The sequence below is a fragment of the Myotis nattereri genome (genome assembly GCF_964212035.1).
Source record: "Myotis nattereri genome assembly, chromosome: X".
NCBI classification, from domain to species: Eukaryota; Metazoa; Chordata; class Mammalia; order Chiroptera; family Vespertilionidae; genus Myotis; species Myotis nattereri.
The window spans coordinates 24,958,183-24,978,161 of NC_138078.1; the positions used below are offsets into that span (position 1 = coordinate 24,958,183).

The 19,979-nt window shown below is 41.3% G+C and overlaps 1 protein-coding gene and 1 pseudogene across 2 annotated transcripts in view; both read right to left on the reverse strand.

Moving 5' to 3' along the window:
- Positions 1–19,979, reverse strand: part of DMD (dystrophin) — a 2,781,977-nt gene that overhangs the window by 2,496,832 nt on the left and 265,166 nt on the right. The gene's annotated exons all lie outside the window — the stretch shown is intronic.
- Positions 18,329–19,587, reverse strand: LOC308510937 (cerebral cavernous malformations protein 2 homolog; annotated as a pseudogene). Its single transcript has one exon. The product of its transcript is annotated as a cerebral cavernous malformations protein 2 homolog (transcript).

Below are 19,979 nucleotides of genomic sequence, written 5' to 3' on the forward strand. Positions count from 1 at the left end.
TAGGAGTCTCAGGTAAAACACCTGAGAGCATGACAGAGCACACAGGGTGCTTTCCTTTTAAGGACAAATTCTCAATTATTAAATTATATTTTAAAACCCCTGGCTTCTTCATTTTTCTAACAATAGTAAAAAAACATTAACAAACAAAGCAGTCTAAAAAGCATTGACTAAAGCTAAGAGACTTTACTATATCTTTCTTAAATGATATATGAGATTGAGTTGATGTTTTTATTTGATGGCAAAGAATAATGATTTTTGTTCAACTCTTATGATCACTCCTTTTTTGAACACTGTTTATTTGGCAAATAGATGAAATGATGAATATCATAAAGTATTATGAAACCCTAAGACAAGCTCACTTTTTCTACATGAGTGATTCTTTAATAAGTTGACCCAGGAATAGCTACTAAGAATTACTGTGAGACTGAAGAATCATTTCCCTATTTTCCCCTTTCTACTCCTAGCAAATAGGCTTTTAACATGGCAAGAATCCCTTGGGCCACTAACCTCCTCTCACCTCCAATTTGGTTTATTTTCTAAATGAGAAGCACTTAGTTACCAAGGCAACAGGCTTTATATAAATAGGTCTGTAGGGCACCTAGTTTAGTCTAGCATTTGCTACTAATCATTGAATGACTAACAAAAGCAATATTCAGGCAGTCATATTTAAAAGAGGAAAACATAGTCTATAAAGCCACACAAATGCAGGATATTATTTAAGAGCAAATCAACACGAAGCATTCACTTGAACATTAATTCTAAGTAAATCAGAGCCTTGTTATCTTTACAACTTTGGAGGACACATCAAGGATCAACATAAAATCATGGATGTTAATATTTGTTTATATTATTAAATCAATGAAGATATTAAAAGAAAATAAAGCAGTACTTTATAATAAAACACAGATCTACCTCTAAACTAAGGAATACTTTGTTTTTAATTGCAAAATCAAAGACAATAGTTTTCAAAATATCTTTGAAAACAAATAACCCAGAGATACTTTAATTTAGCCTATATTTTGGTGTATCAAATTTTCAGAGTATTGCTTATGTGATGATTGCAATGAACCACCAAGATCCTTCTTCAAGGAAGGACAAAATTTTGCCCCAGCTTTCATTTATCATCCACTTCAGGGAACGCCTCTACTCTGAAGAGACACATTTTTCAAGGTTATACACTTACCAGGTAATCCCCAATCCAATGACTGATGGAAGCAGTTGTGTAAAGTACTGGCCTTTTAGGCCCAGTGTGCATTGATCCTGGCTCTCCAGAACTTCCCCATGGTGACAGCTAAGGCCCAATATAAAAAACAACTAGGCTTCTACTTTGATCTCTTCCTAAACAGGGCCTGATACCAGTCCATCCCTTAATAACTATTCTGAAAATTAAAATCCACATTAGAGTTATCTTCCGGAAGAACTAAGAAAGTTAGGAGAAGTATAATAAGGCAGATGCAGACATAGTTCCATTATTGGCAATAACTATTTAAAAGGCCATATACAGTATTTGAATCCTTTAATGGCTCACTTTGCCAAATATTAAGATACTAGAGGCCCTGCACCCTCTTGCAATCCGGGACCCCTCAGGGGATGTCGGACTTCTGGTTTTGGCCTGATCCTCGCAGGCCAGGCCAAGGGACCCTACCGGTGCACACCTCTAGTATGCATATAAGATATTTAGTTAATCTCTTCCTACCCTCCCCCATCCCTTCTTCCTTCTGAGATTCATCAGTCTGTTCCACGTTTCCATGCTTGTGCATTGAGTGTTTGCCCCCTGGTGGTCAGTGTGTGGCATAGCTACTGGTTGAACAGTCACTTAGGTTTTTACTAGTAGATAGATGGTCATAACGGAAGACCTGACCCATTCAGTCACATTGAAGTAGGAGGCTTATCTAAGTGTGAAAGCTTAAAAATAACAAAAACAGCAGGGAGCTGATATGATCGTAGTCATGGGATAGGCAAAGCTGTTGTGCTACCCGGCTCTATTTCTTCGTCTGCAGGGCCCATGCTACTGAGGCCAAAGAGGCAGGCTGCATATCGATTGTGCTGGCATGTTTCCTTCCTTGCTAAGTTCTAACCCTGGACAACTGGTCTTTTTGCCTATTCCCTAACTTCCAAATGTAGACAGATATATCAAAGATGTGGGCAGATGGTAGAGGTGCAAGCAAAACCTATCTGGGCCTCCTGCCCCACCACTCATGTCACTGGCATCCCTGGATGATATTTGGAGGAGGCAACTGCTCCTGCTGCTGCTTGCAATACTGGTGCACAGTACATCTGCAGTGTTTATGGTGAAATCTGGATACTGATCAGCTTGCACAATGGATGACTTCTCAAACTGCCCTCTTGAGGAACTACCACACAAAAGTGGTGATAAAAATGTGATCTTAAATTCACCATCTAATTCAGAAGAACTGAATAGCATTTGTTGTAGTAAAGATAATGCTTCTGATGTCAGTACAGTGATTGCTTTTGAGGAGGGATATATATCGGCCCCCAATTGCATCAGTAGTGTAACATGTTAGTGTTCAGATGTTAAGTTTTATTCATAACTTGTCAGACACAGCTATTCTCCCATCACAAGTACAAAAGGAATCAATACGTTGGAATCCATACCTGATATCAAGGCAGACAGAGATGAAAAATACAGATGTGTCAGAGGCAACCAGATGAATACAAGCATAATGCAATTATTTAACTCAGTGAAATTACTATCCAGAAATACCTTTCAAATAACTTCAACGAGAAAAAAACACTCTGTGAACAAGAACCAACATTCCCAAAAAAACCTCCAAGGCCAAAGCCTACAAGTTCCCCAGAAAGTACAACTTCTTAAAAATACAATACAGGTGAGGCAAAAGTAGGTTTACAGTTGTGAGTATGTGAAACACAGAATTTATTCTTGTATTATTAGTTATTAATTATTGTGTTATTTTCCATACAAACAACTGCAAGCCTACCTTTGCCCCACACTGTACATGTGTTACAAATGGAACTGGTCTCCTTGTAGCATGGAGTACCGATTAATCATCACCTATGGGAAAGCTATAAGGCAACTATGACAAGAGCATCAATGTCAACCCTAAAAAGACCACTGAGCTATAATTCTCATTTAGCCACACTGGAACTCTGCAGCAAAAAATGTCACTCTTCTTTGGAATGGATGCAAGTTCTAGCCTGTTTTTCCTATAAGAAATTCATGTAGATACAATTAATTCTATCTGACACCAGAGATCCCACTTTTTATTTTTATTTAATTTAATTTATTTTTTTAAATTTTATTTTATTGTTTAAAGCAGGGGTGGGCAAACTTTTTGACTCAAGGGACACAATGGGTTCTTAAACTGGACCGGAGGGCCGGAAACAAAAGCATGGATGGAGTGTTTGTGTGAACTAATATAAATTCAAAGTAAACATCATTACATAAAAGGGTACAGTCTTTTTTTTTTTTTTTTTTAGTTTTATTCATTTCACGCGCGCCGGATACGGCCCACGGGCCGTGGACCATAGTTTGCCCACGGCTGGTTTAAAGTATTACAAATAGTAGTACATATGTCTCTTTTTTCCCCATTGACCTTCCCCCAGCATTCCCTACCCCCTGGAACAAGCCCTCACCACCCCCCCCCCCCGAGTGTCTTGCATCCATTGGTTATGCTAATATGCATGCATACAAGTCCTTTGGTTAATCTCTTACTTCCCCCCCCAAACCCTCCCAGCTGTAATTTGACAGTCTGTTTGATGCTTCTCTGCTTCTGTATCTATTTTTGTTCATCCTATCTAATAAAAGAGAAACATGGTAATTGGCATACAACCACTACCCTTCCCATTGGCTAATCAGCGAGATATGCAAATTAACTGCCAGCCAAGATGGCGGCTGGCAGCCAGGCAGCTTGAAACTAACATGAGGCTTGCTTGCTTCAGTGACAGAGGACTCCAACGTTCCCCGCCTGCCACTGCAGGCCTCTGAGCTGGCAGTTTGAAACATAGTTACAAAAATAGAAGCTAAACAAAACCCCAGAAACCAGCTTTCAGCTAGCCGGGATCTCAGACCTGGAGTTGATACAGAGTTTCGATTGTAGAACCTAAACAAACCAGATACCTGCTTTCAGGAGCAGAGGCCTCAGAGCTGGAGCCTCAGAGCTAAAGCTGGCTCAGAATAAAAAAAAGAAAAGAAAAGAAAAAAGGAGCAGTTGGGAGCTTCAGTCCCAGCCTGAAAACAGCCCTCAGCCCCTCACCCAGACTGGCCAGGCACCCCAGTGGGGACCCCCACCCTGAAGGCTGTGTGACCAGCTGCAAACAACTATCATCCCCTCATCCAGGCTGGCCAGGCATCCCAGTGGGGACCCCCACTCTGATCCGGGACACCCTTCAGGGAAAACCAGCCAGCCCCCACCCATGCACCAGGCCTCTATTCTATATAGTAAAAGGGTAATATGCCTCCCAGCACCGGGATCAGTGGAGCCGGCACTGGGGTCAGCATGACAGGGGGCAGCGCCCAAACTCCCTGATTGCCCTGTGGCTCTGTGTGTGACAGGGGGCAGGGCCACAACCTCCCTATCGGCCCTACTCTGTTCCTGACAGGGGAAGGCGCCCCAACCCCCTGATCGGCCCTGCTCTGTGCCTGATAGGGGGGAGCTCCCCAACCTCTTGATCGCCCTGCAGCTCTGTGTGTGACAGGGTGCCGCGCCCCAAACCCCCACCCCACGGGCCCTGCTCTGTGTGTGACGGGGTAGAGCCATAACCTCCCCATCGGCCCTGCCCTGAGTGTGACAGTGGCGGCGCCCCAACCCCCTGATCAGCCCTGCTCTGTGGGTGATAGAGGGCAGCGCCCCAACCCCCCCACTCCATGGGCCCTGCTCTGTGTGTGATGGTGTAGAGCCATAACCTCCCCATCGGCCCTGCCCTGAGAGTGACAGTGGCAGCACCCCAACCCCCTGATCGGCCCTGCTCTGTGGGTGATAGAGGGCGGCGCCCCAAACCCTTGATCCACCCTGCTCTGTGTGTGACAGGGGGGAGCTTCCCAACCACCTGATTGACCCTGCTCTGGTGTGAGAGGGGGGAGCTCCCCAACCCCCTGATCGGCCCTGCTCTGTGCGTGAAGGGGGGAGCGCCGCAACCTCCCCATCGACCCTGCCTTGAGTGTGACAGGGGGCTGTGCCCCAACCCCCCAATTGGCCATATTCTGAGCATGACTGAGGGTGGCATCGCAACCTCCCAATCTCCCTCCTCTGTGCATAACAGGGGAAGGCGCCCCAACTCCCCAATCAGCCCTGCTCTGAGCCTGACCAGGGGCTGCACCTAGGGATTGGGCCTTCCCTCTGCCACCTGGGAGCAGGCCTAAGCCAGCAGGTCGTTATCTCCAGAGGGGTCCCAGACTGCGAGAGGGCACAGGCCAGGCTTAGAGACACCCCCCCTCCCCGAGTGCACAAATTTTTGTGCACTGGGCTTCTAGTCAGTTTATAATGTTCTTTATTATCCATACATGAATGATATCATGTGGTATTATTCTTTCACTGACTGACTTATGAGATCCCACTTTTAAAGCTTCCACTGAGAGCCTTTCAAGCCACCAATGGAAATTCCCATAAGTATTATCTTAAGAAAAAAATTCACCTCACAAATGCCTCTCCAGTCAACATATTCAAAATTTGGATGGGTCCAGGTTTTCAAGTTTGAAGTTTGCATCTGTGGAAGGATTACAATTGGATCACAATAACATACTGAGTAGTGTTGCCATTGGGGGTGCCCTTTCATGATTATCCTTGTTGTCTTAATTGCTTATCTTATTGGCAGGAACAGAAGTCATGCTGGGCATCAGATAATTTAGCATTTGAAATTACTCTCTATCACTGTATATCAACAGCAATTGCAAGAGGTTATGTTCATTTTCTCTAAATTTAAATTAGTATTGAAATGGAAGCATGATTTTTTATAAACCTTTCTTCAAGCCTGCTTTATCAAATGTGAAGTTCATCTTGCAATATTTACTATACACAAACGGGTAACTATTAAAATAGTGGCGTTACTGTTACTAAGAGTTTAAATATTAATATCTACCAAAGTAGAACTCTAAAGTAAGGTAATAGTGTTTTACTAATCTGGCACTAACTCCTCTATCATTTCAATATTTTTTAAGATGCTGGTGGGCATTGATGCATGGAACAGACTAACAGTTGTCAGAGGGGAGGATGGAGAGGTGACTGGATGAAAGAAGGTAAAGAGATTAGCCAACACACACACACACATACACACACACACACATCACATCACATCGTATCACATCACATAGACATGGAAAACAGCGTGGTGATAACCAGAGAAGAAGGAGGATTTGGGTAGGTGGAGGTCAGCAAAGGGAGGAAATGGGGATAGAAAGAGACTTTGCTTTGGATGATGAGCACACAATGGAGTGTACAGATGACGTTTTATTGAATTGTACACTTGAAAACTGTATAGTTTTGCAAACTAATGCCACCACAATAAATTCAATTTTTAAACAAGATGTTGATGTTTGGTTTCTTTATTCTTTATTCAGATTAAGTCTTAGAAAGGGAAAGTCTTGGGTTCTGATACTCCTAATTGATGGAAACCAACTGCTATAGTGACATGTTTAAGTGCTTCAAAATAATATAGAAAAAAATCAAAAATTGATATAAGGGAGCAAATGATGGAAAGAGACTTGACTTGGGGTGCTGAACACTCGATACAGTGTACAGATAATGTAGATAATGTGCTGTAGAATTGTGCACCTGAAACTTGTATAATTTTGTTATCCAGTGTCACCCCAATAAATTCAATAAAAAGTAAAAAAAAAAATTCCAAAAGATGAACATTTGAAATGCTTAAATTAAGCTTCAAAAACCAGGGCAGGAATAGTCCATATAAGGATGAACAGAGCAAAAGTTAAACATTACATAGTCAATTGGACTTAACCTTTGGCATTTTTATGTTCTGCCACTTTAAAAAAATATCAGAATGGATGCTGTTTTTAGTTACTATTTTAGGTTAATTTTCAGTCTGCTGTTTGAAGTTCAGGGTGATCCTGTTTCTATACTTGTGTACAATATAAACCACATTGTATTGATTTATCCACTTCAAACTTGGTTGTGGCTGTTTACTTAAATGATCAGTTCATATGCAATGCACTGTTTGTAACAATGCTGACAAAATCCTCTTATTTGTCTTGGAACCACAAAAACAATGAATGTCAATTATCTTTAGTTTGTGGGGCAGGCATTATACAGTAAAATTTACATCTCTTATCTTGGGTTATTACTATGTACACTAAATATGCTTCTTGCCATTTTCTAGATAAAGAAAAAGAAATATATGCATAGCTATATGGCCAGGGAATAGGATGAGCAGAGTTTGAATCCCTATCTTATTGACCTTTATGTTCAATATCTAGGTTTTTGTCACTTTGCACACAGCTTCTTTTGTCATAAGGAAATTATTTAAAATAAATATATTTCTATTATTTCAAAACAGATACCTAGCTGTTCCTATGTTAATATATTTCCTATTTGTTGGCTTGCCACAGAACTGTTTTTTTCAGAGCATGCAAAGCCCCTGCTAAGACAAAGACTATGATAGCCACCTACAGTTTTTTTCTTTTTTTAAAAAAATATTTTATTTTGTTTTATTGATTAAAGTATTACATATGTATCCTTATTTCCCCATTGCCCCCATATTTCTCTTTCATCATCCACTGATCATTTCAACTTACCCACAGAATCTTTCCTCTTTGCCATATGCCTGATTGTGCTCCAGTTCAGTAGCACTTTCCCAGGCATTCTGAGCTTTGTGTGCCATGATGTCCTGCTGCCTGAACTCTGGCTTGCTGCCTATTTCACCTCCTTGTCCTCCCCCAAATATGCTGTTTCTAATGGAAGCAGAGGTGATATGAGAGCAAAGCAAAGAGGCCCTGGCCATATGCATGCTCCCCAAAACTACAGTATCTTCTGTGTGACACTCTGCAAGTAATGCAAAGAAATAATTATTTTGGCTCAAAAAGAGGTGTTTTAAAAATAAAATGTCAATTTTATTTTATTTTTTTAAAATATATTTTATTGATTTTTTTTACAGAGAATAAGGGAGAAGGATAGAGAGTTAGAAACATCAATGAGAGAGAAACATCGATCAGCTGCCTCCTACACACCCGCTACAGGGGATGTGCCAGCAACCAAGGTCCATGCCCTTGACCGGAATTGAACCTGGGACCCTTCAGTCTGTAGGCCGATGCTCTATCCACTGAGCCAAACTGGTTGGGGCATCAATTTTATTTTTATTTATCTTTTTTTTTTTCTTACCGAGGTCCATTCTTTAGACTCTGTAGGCTGAAGAGCTATGTGGTTTAGGATTCTTTTTTTTTTTCCCCTTCAAATTTTTTAGGATTTCTTTTTTTTTTTTTTTTTTCTTAAAGGAAGGCAGACTGCCACGTGCAGCGCCTCATTTGGATGTGTCTGGAGTCTTGGAAGCTTGACTACCCTACGTTCTCCTACAAATGGACCTTGAGAGCTTGTTTGGAGGTTCTAGCAGGGGAGCGCAGCTACTCGTATACCCTTGACCGAAGACCGGTCCTCTCCTCGGGGGGGAAGGTCGTCCTCTTCGACCGCGCGCAGCTTCGGGAGGGACGCACATGGATCGGTGAGGGAGGAGGGGGACACCCGCCTAGCCAGCCAGATCAGCCGAATCAACCCTGGCGATCAATGGGGTGACAGATGTCGCAGCCAGATCGCCCTCACATCCTAGGATTTCTTTTTATTATTTTTTTTTAGAGAGAGGAAGGGAGATGGAGAGAAAAACATTGATGTGAGAAAGAAATATTGATTGGTTGCCTCCCGCACACACCCCAACTGTAGATTGAACCCACATCCTGAGTATGTGCTCTGGCCAGGAATCAAACTGGCGACCTTTTGATGCATGGGACAATGCTCAACCAACTGAGCCATACTGACAAGGGCCTGGTTTAGATCCTTAATTAATGTATTGTGAAGGTATTGCTAATCAATAATGAAAGTGCCTCTTTCAGTCTGCCTGCCTGCAAACTTCAACCTATATATCATTTCTTTCTCTCATTTCTTCTATTAATAGTTCAGTGTTGGGGTAATGTTGACAACTTTGAGAGATCAGAGTAGCATTTGTGACAATAATTAATATTGACTTATTTCATTTCTAAAATTTACTACTATGCAATCAGAATTCTTTCTAAAGTTGATTCAAAAGTTTTGAAAAAGAACAAAAAAAATCATTGCATGAGGTGATGAATTTTTCATCTACAGTGCTTTAAAAAATGGAACTTGGAAACATACATGAAGATAAGCATAAGCCTTTTCAACAAATTGTGTTGGTAAAACAATATTCGCATGCAAAAGAATGAAGCTGGATCCTTGCCATTCATCATATACAAAACATAACTCAGGCTCTAGCTGTTTTTGCTCAGTGGATAGAGCATCGGCCTGCAGACTGAAGAGTCCCAGGTTCAATTCCAGTCAAGGGCATGTACCTTGGTTGCAGGCACATCGCCAGTAGGGGGTGTGCAGGAGATAGCTGATTGATGTTTCTCTCTCATGGATGTTTCTAACTCTCTATCCCTCCCCCTTCCTCTCTGTAAAAAATCAATAAAAAACAAACAAAACATAACTCAGAATGGTTCAAAAACATAAATGTGAGAGCTAAAACTCCAGAAACTCTTAGAAAACATATGAGAAAGCTTCATGACATTGGATTTCCCATTGATTTTTGGAAATGACACCAAAAGCATAAGCAACAACAACAAAAATAGATAAATTGGACTATATCAAAATTAAAAATTTTATACATCAAAGGAAACTATCAAAAGAGTGAAAGGTAACCCACACAATGGTAGGAAATATTTTCAAAGTCATATGCTGAATATGGGGTTAATTTTAGAATATATAAAGAATTCCAATGACTCAAAAACAACAAAAAACAACCAACCAAAAAAATTATTTAAAAATGTACAAAAGGCTTGAAAAGATAGTTCTCTAGTATACTATGGCAATAAGCACATGAAAATATATTCAACATCCCTAATTATTAGGAAAGTGAAAACAATGAGATGCCATTTCACACCCTTTAGGATAGCTATAAGGCTATTATGTAAATCTCACTTATTATTTAATCTAATGAACAAAATAAACTGGTAAACAAAATAGGTCCAGAGGCATGTAGGCATGGAACAGGCTGATATATCTCACAGGGGAGGGGGTAGATGGGAAGAGGTTAACCAAAAACTTATATACATATATGCATAACCAATGGACACAGACAATAGTGTGGTGAAGACCTGGAGTGGGGCAGGAGCTGGGAAGAAAGGGGGAGAAGGGGTGAAAATTGGGGGACATCTGTAATACTGTCAACAATAATTTTAAAAAATTAAACAAAAAAGAAAATCCCACCATCCTCTAGACCAGGGGTGGGCAAACTTTTTGACTCGAGGGCCACAATGGGTTCTTAAACTGGACCGGAGGGCCGGAACAAAAGCATGGATGGAGTGTTTGTGTGAACTAATATAAATTCAAAGTAAGCATCATTACATAAAAGGGTACGGTTGTTTTTTTTTGTTTGTTTGTTTTTTTTTTAGTTTTATTCATTTCAAACGGGCCGGATCCGGCCTGCGGGCCGTAGTTTGCCCACTGCTGGTCTAGACTCAGCATCACCCCCCTATAGAATGGGGCACACAAAGGTACCTATGCCATGAAGACAAGACATTAAGATACTTAAATTTTCATCTGGGCCCTAATCAGTTTGGCTCAGTGGATAGAGCGCCGGCCTGTGGACCAAAGGGTCCCAGGTTCGATTCCGGTCAGGGGCACGTACCTTGGTTGCGGGCACATCCCCAGTAGGGAGTGTGCAGGAGGCAGCTGATTGATGTTTCTCTCTCATGAATGTTTCTAACTCTCTATCCCACTCCCTTCCTCTCTGTAAAAAAATCAATAAAATATATTAATTTTTTTTTCACCTGCATTTAGACTTAAGTTTAAACCTGGGCTCTGCCTGTTCCCATTGAGAGATGTCTCAGCTTTTCCCTCTGGCAAGAGATTTAGTTCATTTTCTGACACCCATGGGGACTGTTCTGAGGCTCAGCTGCTTCCTATAATGACCCCTATTTTTAAGCACTTGCTGTGTGCCAGGCTCTGGCTGTGCCTGCTCTGTGTGCCTGTTTGCTCATTTGAGAGACAGATCTAATAGGTAGAAAGATTCCAACCATAAAACATGGGTGGAGCTCCCTGCACGGTGCCCAACTCCAGAAGCCTGGGAGCTGTGGTGAGCCCAGCCCTTCCTAGTCCTGTCATCACAGTGGTGGCTCTTTAACGCATCCACCACGGGTCTTGCACACAGCAGGGGTTTAATAAATGCCCTCTTTGGAATTAAATAAACCTGGGATCTAATCCTGGCTCTAATCTGGTGTCTAATCTTTGGACACCTCCCTTTTCCTCCTGAGCCTTGGTTTGCCCATCTGAGAAACAGGCTCACCATGGGCACTGGGCAGGGGCAGCGCCTGACACCCAGCAGAGCCTAAGACTGAGTGGCCAGGATGGCAAGTATTAGGTGGAGCATTCTTACCTCGGTGGGGTAGCAATGACCTCGCTCCCTGGCAGGCAGTGGGCCAACCTGCCCTTCAGATTGTGACACCCCTTATGACCTCACCCCCAGAGTGGCCAGTGGAACCCTGAGGGGTCTGTGAGGTCACCCCATTCTGCTTCACAAAGATTCTCCTGGGGCAATAGCTACTGGCTGTCTCTGTCCCGGGGAAGCTTCAGAGACCCTGCGACTTGGGAGCCGTGGTCAGGAAGAAGCCCCTGAGAGGGACACGGAGCGCTGGGAACCGAGGACACTCCAAGTGCTGACCCCGGGAGGCCAGATCCAGGGGCAGAAGTCTCCTGGGCGTGCGGAGTGTCATTCAGCAGTTCCGGGAGGCCCACCGCCACCAGGCCACCATGGTCCTTGGCTGGGTACTGCTGCTGGTGATGGCTCTGCCCCTGGTCAGGCCAGGCGCCATGGACTGCATCTTCTGTGAGCTGACCGACTCCTCCAACTACCCTGGCATCCCCATGACCTGTGGTGATGACAGGGAGTGCTTCATTGGCAAAGAGATGGCCCCAGGCCTCGGCCCCATCATCAACAAAGGCACCATGGACATCAGTTCCTACCGTGGCCTTGAAGAGCCTGTTACCTACCAGGGCATCACCTACAGCCTCACCTTTACCTGCCATTCTGGCGAACTGTGTAACAGGGCCCCCAACCCCGCAGGCAGCCTGAAGGCGGGGGCCCCTTGCCTGGCACTGGGCATGCTGCTGCTGCTGATTCATTGACTGTGACCAGCGTGGAGGGCAGGGCCTGGGACTGGTCTCAGGGCTCCACTGCTCCTTGTGGCTTCTGCCCCTCCCCCTCCCTTCCCCCATTAAATGGCCGGAGGCCCGAGACAAAAAATAAGATGATAATGATAAAGCTGTATAGTACTTTTTCATGGGAATGATAGTGTAACAGACTTTAGAAATAAGTAATAGTTCTCAAGCTTTTAGAGCTAAGAGGAGTGATGAGTTGAGAAAATTATTCAGATAATCTAGGACCAGAGGCCAGATTTCTTTAAATTGTGGAAGGTGTTTGCTTGAAAGAAAATACAGGGCATTGTTGGCTGAACTGCATGTTGATCTTTTAAGAATGGATGTATCACATTACTTAGCAGTTCTCAAATTTCCCTGAATATTAGAAACACCTGCCATCCCCAGATATTAAAACAGAATCTCTGGGTTTCGGCCCAAGGCATTGGCCGTCTTGTTTTTTGTTGTTGTTTTTTCACCAAATATTTTATTTTATTCCCAGGACTAAAAATACACATATGTTAGGTTGTATAATATTGACCCAAAGATCACTGAGGTGCTCATTTTTAATTTTTTTATTGATTAAGGTATTACATATGTGTCCTTATACTCCCATTGCCCCCCACCCCCTGTCATGCCCTCACCCCCTTGTTGTCTGTGTCCATTGGTTAGGCTTATATACATGCATACACGTCCTTTGATTGATCTCTCCCCCTTACCCTCCCCCTCCCCTACCTTCCCTCTGAGGTTTGCTGGTCTGATCGATGCTTCTCTGTCTCTAGATATGGCCAGCTTTTAAAGTTCCATGGGAGTAGGTTGGAGGGGTCAGTGTAGGGAAAAGGGGGACACCTATAATACTTTCAACAATAAGAATAAATTTAAAAAAACATTAATACAATAAAATAAAGTTCCATGAGGACCACTGGCAAACCAGAATGACACATTCTGTCACAAGATTTTCTTGGGTGATTGTCCAAACTGGAAGGAAGAAGTGAAACTGTCATTATTCACAGATGACATGATATTGTATATAGAAAATCCCAAAGATTCCACCAAAATATTACTAGATTTAATAAATGAGTTTGATAATGTAGTAGGATAACCATAAATTAAAGGCATTTTTATACACCAATAAATTAACTCTTAGAAAGAGAAACAACAAAAACAATCCCATTTACCATTGAAACAATAAAAAAAAAGATACCTTGGAATAAATGTAACCAAGGAGGTAAAAGACTTGTATTCAGAAAACTACAGGACATTGAAAAAAGAAATAGAGGAAGATACAAACAAGTGAAACATATACTGTGTTCATGGATTGGAATAATTAACATCTTCAAAATGTCCATAGTACCCAAAGCAATCTAGAGATTCAACGCAATCCCTACTGAAATACCAATGACATATTTCACAGATCTAGAACAAATATTCCCGAAATTTATATGAAATAAAAAAGACCCTGGATAGCCTCAGCAATCTTGAGCAATAAGAAGAAAGTTGGAGGGATCACAATACCAGATACCAAACTATACTACAAAGCCAGTGTAATAAAAACAGTCTGGTACTGGCACAAGAACAGGCATATAGATCAATAGGATGGAACAGGGACCCCAGAAATCGACCCACATCATTAGGGTCAATTAATATATGACAAAGGAGGCAAGAACATACAATGGAGGAAAGACAGTCTCTTCAATAAATGGTGCTTGGAAAATTGAACAGGTACATGCAAAAAAATGAAACTACATCAACAACTTACACAACACACAAGAATAAACTTAAAAGATGCTAATGTAAGTCACGAAACTATAAAAATCCTAGAAGAAAACATAGGCAGCAAAAACCCAGACAGCTCACATAGCAGAATTTTCACCAATATAGCTTCTGGGGCAAGAGAAACAAAGAAGAAAATAAACAAAGGGGACTACATCAAACTAAAAAGCTTCTGCACAGCAAAAGCAAGTATCAGCAAAATGAAAAGGAAACCCACTCTATGGTAGAACATATTTGCCAATGACACATTTGATAAGGGGTTAATTTCCAAAAATATGTAAAAATTCATACAGCTCAACAAAAGGAAGACAGATAACCAATTAAAAAATGAGCACAAGACCTGAATAGGCACTTCTCCAAAGAGGACATACAGATGACCAATAGACATATGAAAAAATGTTCAATGTCACTAATCACCACAGAGATGCAAATTAAAACTATAATAAGATATCACCTCACACCTGTCAGAATGACTACCATCAAGAAATCAGCAAACAACAAGTCCCGGCAAGGATGTGGACAAAAGGGAATCCTAATACACTGCTAGTGGGAATTCAGATTGGTGCAGGCACTATGGAAAACAGTATGTAATTTACTAAAAAAAAGTAAAATGGAATTACTGTTTGGCCCAGTGATCCCACTTCTATGAATATATTTTAAGAATCCCAAAACACCAATCAGAAAAAATATATGCACCCCTATATTCATAGCAGCATTATTTATAATAGCTAAGATAAAAAAAACAGCCCAAGTGCCCATTAGTAGTTGAGTGGCTAAAAAAGCTATGGTAAGAGTCAAAAGGTAGGGGGTGGGGGGAGATTAGAGAGCAACCAAAGGACTTGCATGCATGCATATTAGCATAACCAATGGACACAGACACTGGGGCGGTGGGGGCATGCCCAGGGTTGGGATGACTGGGGGGCGTGTCAATTGGAGAAAAAGGAGACATATGTAAAACTGTAGACAATAAAAAAATAAAAATAATGATAACATTATGGGAAAAAACCTATGGTATATTTACACAATGGAATACTACCCGGCCCTAAAAAAGAAAGATCTCTTACCCTTTGCCACAGAATGGATGGATTGGAGAATATTATGCTGAGTGAAATAAACCAGTCAGAAAAAGACAAATATCACCGGATCTCACCTATAAGTGGAATCTAATGAACATAGTAAACTGACAAACGAAACAGGTCCAGAGGCATGAAACAAACTGATATATCTCAGGTGGGAACAAGGGAGATGGGAAGAGATTAATCAAATAACTTTTATGCATAACCAATGGACACAGACAATAGTGTGGTGAAGGATCAGAGGAGGGGGGTAAAGGTGGGGAAATTGGGGGCCATCTGTAATAATGTCAACAATATTTTTAATTAAATTAAATTAAAATAAACATGTAAATTGTTGACCTGCTGCAAACATTATATATATATAAAACCTTTGTGAACCCGGTGAGGGTGAACAACCCCACAGAAAGACATAAAGCAACAACTGTTGACAAGAACATGGAGAAATTGGAAACTTTGTACACTGATAGTGGAAATGTAAAATTGTGCAGCCACTATAAAAAACAGGATGATAGTTCCTGAAAAAATTAAACATAGAATTAGCATATGATTCAGTAATGTCACTTTTAGATATATACCCTACAGAATTAAAGCAAAAACTTAAACACATATTTGTACACCCTTGTTCATAGCAGCATTATCTACTGCCAAAAGGTGGAAGCAAACTAAGTGTATATCAATGAATGGATAAATAATATGTGATATATACAGAATTGATTATTATTGAACCTTAAAAGAATGAAAATTCTGACATATGCTATAACATGGATGAATTGCAAAGCATTATCCTTAATGAAATAACAGTCACAAAAATACAAATAGTGTGTGATTACACTTATACGAAGCACATAGAGTACTCAAATTCACAGAAACAGAAAGTGGAATGATGGTTGCCAGGGTATAAGAGGAGGAGGCATTGAAAAATTATTGCTTAATGCATATCAAGTTTCAGTTTGGGAAGATGAAAAAGTTCTGGAGATGGAAGATGATGATGATTGCACAATAATGTAAAATATTTAATGTTACGGACTCTACAATTAGAATTTATTAAAATGGTAAAGTTTATATTATGCACATTTTAGCACACTAAAAATAAGTGTAAGATTGACATTTAAATATTAAAAATTATGTTTTAAAATACTTGACCCATGAGTGAAGAAGTGAAACATCGGGATCTATAACACTTTGGTTGACTTCAAAGCCAAGATTAGCATAAATTAACTGACATTAAAAATAAGTTATAATTTGAAGGAATTAAGCAAAAAAAATATATATGTATTTATACATATATCACATATACACAGACAGCAGTGTGGTGATAGAGGAAAAAGGGGGTGGGGTTTAGGTGGCGGTGGGCAAAGGGAGGAGGAATGGGGAAAAAAGACTTTGCTTGGGGTGATGGGCACACGATGCAGTATGCAGATGATGTTTTGAGTTGTACATTTGAAACTCATATGGTTTTACAAACTAATGTCACCCCAATACATTCAATAAAAAATAATTAATTAATTAAAAATGGTATCTCCAAAAAGAAAGTATTTTATAAATTAACCACTTTCATACTTGTATCAAGATATAATTTTTTATATATCACTAATAGCTAATAGCAAACATAATCTTTAATAAATGAGTCAAAGTTGTTCTTTTGAGTGGTAATGAAATTTGTGATAAGGACCACTCTCACCTTCCTGCTCAGACACACAAATATAAAATTAAAGTACTTAATTTCTGCAATCAGAATAATCGGTGTATGACAGTAGAAGTTGGAAATAAGCACAAAATGTAAGAGTAAAAGGGGAAGAGATTGGAAATAAGATAGGGAAAAATAAAAGAGAGAGAAGAGGGGAGAAAAGACACAGAGAGAGGGATAGAGGGAGAGAGGATGGAAGAGAGAGAGGAGGTACAATGTTATTATACATATATTTTTGTATCACAACTTCAGTCCTTTGATTCTTAACTGAAGAGAAAAGCTATTGTATGTCTTGCTGTAGCTTCATCAGTTTAAAATTGCAATGGTGCTTACAAATCAATTCTGATGATACCAGTGTTTCATGACACTTTAATTTAATCAGATCACCATAATTAAATTTTCCAAGTGATTAAATCACCTTTTATAAAGTATATTACTTTTATTTCAATTATTAATTAAAATTAATGATCATAGCAAACTCTCTTTCTTGTGTCTTTCCCTAAGCTATTATATGTGTTTCCTTATACCCCACCAGTTCTTTTTAATTTCCAAAGAGCGATAGATTGAGGACATAAATGCAGTAAACAAAAAAGTGGAATTCAGTATATCTTGAAACTTGTCCATGAAGAATGATCATACCAATGGAATAAATCTTAGAGAAAATATTTAAGACTAGTATTTGTGTGGATATATAATGAGAAAATATAGAATATAAGTATTATTTCTGGTGTCATACATTTTGACTGATAATGAAACTAATAATTTAATGTTTTAAATTTCAAATGTCAAAGGAGGAAGAATAAGACAGGGAAGAAGAGGTAGAAACAGCAGGAACTGCTGCCATCACTCCTATAATATTTCTTAGAAGAAATGATAGAAGTTTTTCAAAAGATAATCAAAGAATGAAAAAGATATTTTAAAGGTGACATTAAATCCAGAAACTATCAAAAATGATAAATTCAGATATAGCAATAAACTATCATTTTGCAAGTTACAATCCACAATAAGCAAAAGCAAAAGGATGAACTAGAAAAATTATACATTTTGGAAAACTGATAATTGTCCATAATAGCAAGTATGCTTTTATTCTTTTTTTTTCTTCACATTGCAGTAAACTTCTTTAAAGTTTTCTACGAGTTTCAATAGGAATTTTATGTGCAAAACCAACAGCTGTGTGGGGTCTGTCCTATAGGATATCCTGATACAGCTGTGTGCAGGTGGCTTGGGGTAGCCTCTGCCCCACACCAGGGTCTCTTTCACAATAGCGGGCCATATTTTCTGGGGGTGGGGGTGGGGGTCACGAGGGTCAGGGGCCTGGTCCAGCTCCAGCTCCACATTGTGAGGGCAGACCCATGGGGGCTTTGGCAGTGTCAGGTCAAGTCCTGGTCCATCCTGGAGACCAGCACCTTGATGTCATTGCTGATGTCTGCGATCATGTGGTCCCATTAGTTCACATTGAAGGTCACAGATTGGCTGTTGGAGCTGCCTGCTTCCCTGTTCCCATTGGAGGTGGAAGTAAAGGTGGAGCTCGTGGCCTGCCTATATTGGTTGAAGCTGTCCGTGATGATGTTGTGGCTGTCCTTCACCCTGATGGTCTTGAGGGAGTTCTCCAAGTGCTGGCCGTCCTTCTCAGGGATGAAGGGCTGCAGACTGAGCAGCAGGAACTTACAGCTGTCCCCACAGCATTGCAGCAGGCTCACACGGAACTTGAGCAGCGAGCACTGTTGAGGTACTCATGAAGCAGAGCTGACAACTGCTGAATCTCCTGAGAGGACAGCTTGGTGTGCAGCATGGCATGCAGTCCTATAGTAGCGCCATGGCCATGGTGCTCAGCTCGCTCTTGTGAAGTGTCTTGGCATGAGGCACTGTGGGCATGCAGGACAAGATGTCACCTGCGGGCAGCACTCAGGAAAGGAGAAAGTGCTGGCGTCTGTCTTGTGTGAGTCCTTCATGTCCACCTTGGTGGAAGAGTAATCACTACTGTGGGAGGACAGGTGGTAGGTTGATGTCGAGGACCCATCAAATATGGCTTTGTCCAGAAAGTTGATGGTGGGCTCCGTGTATATGACCTGGAAGACCTGCCTTGACTCCTCTGCTGCCACCTTGCCCTCCATGGCCAATATCACCAGGCAACAGACCTCCACAGGCTCCGCTCCACTCTCCAACACGGAGCTTGTGGTGAGGCCTCTGGAACTTTTTACCCACAGACTCTGACTGAGGGAGACACTGGGGTCTTTTGGTGTCTTCAGGACCACCAAGTGCAAGGCATCATGCCACATATAGGACATGGCCTAATGACATGAATGGGGACCCTGAAGATGCTTTCTTCTCTGTCCCTCCAGGCCAGCTTGACATTTCAGGCTGACAGGCTGATGAGCTCATCTTGCTCCTGGATCAACTATCCGAGGAGCTGGTGGGCTCTCTTTTTGTTGTCTATGAGGTGCAGGATCTCTGTCCTACTGGATGGTTTTAGGTTTATGAACATTAACTTACCTAAACACTTCATCTCCTTCTCAATGTAGTTGCTCAACAGTCTGTCAGGCTCCACTCACTCAGGCAGGGACAGCACCACAATGTGCATAGGGCACTGCTCTGTCACCTTCTCGTAGGCTTTTGTATCTCCGATCTTTTCACCTTTGAGGATGACTTGCTTAATAGCCAATATAATTCCAGGTTTCTTGACCTTCTTGCCCTCCTCCTCCATGTCACTGTGAGTGGTCCCCACAGCCCTGGCCCCTATGTGAGCCCCATGACCACTACATGCTTTCCCCAGCCTTGTGATTGCTGCAGCCATATTCCTTCACTGCCCGCCATTTTCCCTGCTGCCATCTCTGCCCACAGCTGTCAGGGCTTATTCCTATAGTATTAGTTTCACCACCACAGGGTTGCGAACCTAAAGGCTATATTTACCAGTCCCATGAGCATCTAGATATGGCCTTAATCAAAGTTCTGGCCAACAGGGTTTGAGTGAGTATGAGGCATAAAATCTTTGACTCTTGCCCTTAAAAAAATCTGCTGGCAGACTTATCTGGATCTCTCCATTCTTCTTGATCTCTGGGGGTTAGAAAGAATCAGAGGTGTCACCTTGGGCCTATA